This window comes from Mus musculus, chromosome X, assembly GCF_000001635.26.
Source record: "Mus musculus strain C57BL/6J chromosome X, GRCm38.p6 C57BL/6J".
Lineage (NCBI taxonomy): Eukaryota > Metazoa > Chordata > Mammalia > Rodentia > Muridae > Mus > Mus musculus.
Window position 1 is genome coordinate 12,178,037 of NC_000086.7, and position 3,287 is coordinate 12,181,323.

General features: G+C 45.1%; 1 pseudogene; it reads right to left on the reverse strand.

Moving 5' to 3' along the window:
* Positions 1–1,681: 1,681 nt before the first annotated feature.
* Positions 1,682–2,692, reverse strand: Gm14521 (annotated as a pseudogene).
* Positions 2,693–3,287: the final 595 nt, after the last annotated feature.

Here is a 3,287-nt window from a genome sequence, read left to right on the forward strand (position 1 = left end):
TGTAATTCTGGCACAGGTAGCTGAGGTACAAGGATCCTGAGTTCAAGGCTGGTTTTTACCAACATGATAAATTTGGGACCAGCCAGGATTTTGTAGCAGAACCCTGGGGTGAGAGGAGCGAGGGGAGGGAGACAGAGGAGGGAGAGACACTGGGCCTAACATGGGCTTTTGAAACCTTAAAGCCCACCCCCCACCCAGTGACATGCTTCCTCCAATAAGGTATAGCTACTCCAACAAGGCCACACCTCCTAATCCTTCTAATCCTATTTAAGAGTTTTATTTCCTGGTAGCTAAGCATTCAAATATATGAGCCTATGAGGTCCATTCTTATTCAAACCATCCCCCTCCAGATCCCCCAGACCCTGTCAGTGGCATTTTGCTATAGTAGCCTGACTAGATTAACACTTCCTGAAAAGCCCTTTGGGCCAATGCTGTGCCTTACTTCCTGTGTGGTTCCACTAATATAAGCAGTATGTTAACTCATGTAAATATTTATGTGTCTTTGTGGAACTAATACATGCAATTTCGAAATCCAGTCACAATTCATGATCAAAAGTATGAGAATCCTGTCCAAGTATATCTAAGTAAAAGCTAGATGTGGTGGGATATAACACTTCGGTGGTGCTCAGTGAGTTCCTGGCCAGCCTGGTCTACAGAAAGAGTTCCAGAACTGTTTCAAAACAACAACAACACCTCAGACAAAAATAACATAAAAAGGAAATTTCTTTTGTGAGAGAGCTGAGAATATTCTACAATGGTTCTATTTTTCTTTTCTTTTCTTTTCTTTCTTTCTTTCTTTCTTTCTTTCTTTCTTTCTTTCTTTCTTTTTCTTTTTTTTTCTTTTTCCTCAAGAGTTCTCTGTATAAGCCTGGAACTCACTCTGTAGACCAGGCTGGCCTCGAACTCAGAAATCTGCCTGCCTCTGCCTCTGCCTCTGCCTCTGTCTCCCAAGCACTGGTACTAAAGGCATGCGCCTCCACACTCAGGCCTACAGCCATTTTCTTGTTTGGGGCGTTGCAGGTGTCCCTGGAACCTCCTGTAGTACACACTAGCCAAGTACTCCATGATCAAGCTAGACTTTCAGCTCTCAAATAGTTTTTGACACCTAGAGAATGATTATAAAATCCCGAGTCTTCAAAGTGTCACAGGGAACCAAATACCTGCCTGGGTCTTTTCTCCACACTCACTCACAGACACAGTTGGCCTTGATCTTTGAAAGAGCATGGCTACTAGAAACAAAATATTGTATTGTCCAAAGGTGTTCGTCATCTCTACTCCAGAGGCTCATCTCTCTGTGCTTGTTTTTAAAGACGTATTCCTTTTAATTTTATGTGCTTGCTATTTTATCTTTTTGAGGTTTTGTCTGCGTGCATATGTGTATTACTGCCCCCCCCCCCCGGAGAAGGCATTGGAATCTTTGGACCTGGGGTTACAAATAGTTGCAAGCTTCTCTGTAGGTGCCGGGAATTGAACTCAGGTCCTCTGAAAGAATGGCAAGTGCTCTTTACCACTGCGCCCCTCCGAGCTCCTGCCTGTGCCTTTGGCGCACAATACTTGCACAGCTCAGGCAGAAGACATGAATACACTTCTGCTCTCCTTCGCTTTCTTTTCTTTTCATTTTTTTTTCTGACAGCCGAATCTTTTTTTTTTTTTTTTTTTTTTTATTGGAGGAATGGGGCCCTCACCGCACAGCTTATTCATTAGTACTGCCTCCAGAATACTGTGGTTTCATCACATCTGGAAGCTCTGGAGGGTTGAAGAAAGACTTACTACATACACAGGGTTTCATAGGCCAGGTCCACAGTGGCAGCTCTATGATCGTGCTGTCTAGCCAGTGAAGCCACACTTGCCCGGAGTTTTTCTATCATCAAGGAGCTGGTTGTCCTTATACAGCCGCTGCTTGGGGATGTCTTTGACCATGTGCTTCGGCTTGAACACGGTGCTCGACTCCTTGGCGTCCATGAAGATGTTGGTCTTGTGGCGCAGGACCATGAGAAGCATGTCTATCCCGGCTGCTGCTTCTGGCTTGATGCGCCGAGGTGACCACACATCACCTCTTCTTTCTTGGTACGAACAACATCTTTGGAGTCCTGGTTACCATGTCTGAGGCTGTCCTTCTGTGAGGACCCCCTAGGCTATTCTGTTTTAGAGACCCTGCTGAGGTCTCCACTCGGGATGTCAGCCCCCAGGCATGCCAGCCCTTCTGCCAGTCCACTCTTCTCTGTTGGCAACCGGAAGTGGAACAGAGGCCATACCACCTGGGAGCCTGCTTCTGACTTCAGTGCTCTGACAGACAGAATTTGTTTTAAAGCAACAGAGAGTACAATTTAGAAACAAGCAAACAAATAAACAAACAAACAAAACCAGAATGAGCCTGGTGTGGTGGCACGCGCCTTTCATCCAAGTACTTGGGAGGCAGAGGCAAGCATATCTCTTTGAGTTCAAGGCCAGCCTGGTCTGCAGAGTGAGTTTCAGGACATCCAAGACTATGCAGTGAGACCCTGTCTTGAAAAACAAAAACAAAGCAAAAGAGGGAGAGAGAGAGAGAGAGAGAGAGAGAGAGAGAGAGAGAGAGAGAGAGAGAGAGAGAAAGAAAGAAAGAAAAAGGAAAAAACAAAACAAAACAACACGAGCCCAGGATGAGATCTTCGACCTTCTGGTAAAGGGTAGGTAGTCCTTCCAATACTGCCATACCTGATATGCCCCGTGTACACTCAGTAAACTTACTGTTTTTTCATCAAAAAGAAAAAAATTTTTTGAGATAAGGTTTCCCTATATAGTCCCAGATGGCCTGGGAATTTGTTGTGTAGACAGGCCTACCTCTGCTTCCAGAGTGCTGGGATTAAACTTGCATGCCAACCATACCTGGCCTAGAAAGTTCTTTAAAACACAAAACATTTTTCAGGATTTAATTTTTAAGATAAGGTGTTTGTGTGCGTGCCTCTGTGAGTGTATCCCATGTGTGTTTGGGTGCCTTCAGAGGCCAGAGGCATCCAATCTCTGGAGTTGGAGTTGTGAGCTGCCTGACACGGGTGCTCAGGCCCTCTAGAAAAGCAATGTGAGTTCTTATTTGCTGAGCCATCTTTCCAGCCCCTACTTCTTTTTGGTGTGTGTGTGGGGGGACGCATGTATGTGCCACCATGCACATGTGGAGATCAGAGGACACTTGGTTCTCTCCTACTATGTGGATTCCAGGGATTTGGTGGCCAGAACCTTTATATTTTCTTTGATACCAGAAAAAAAGGAAAGGTCTCTATCTAGGTAGGATATATGTTCTGTCTAGGAAA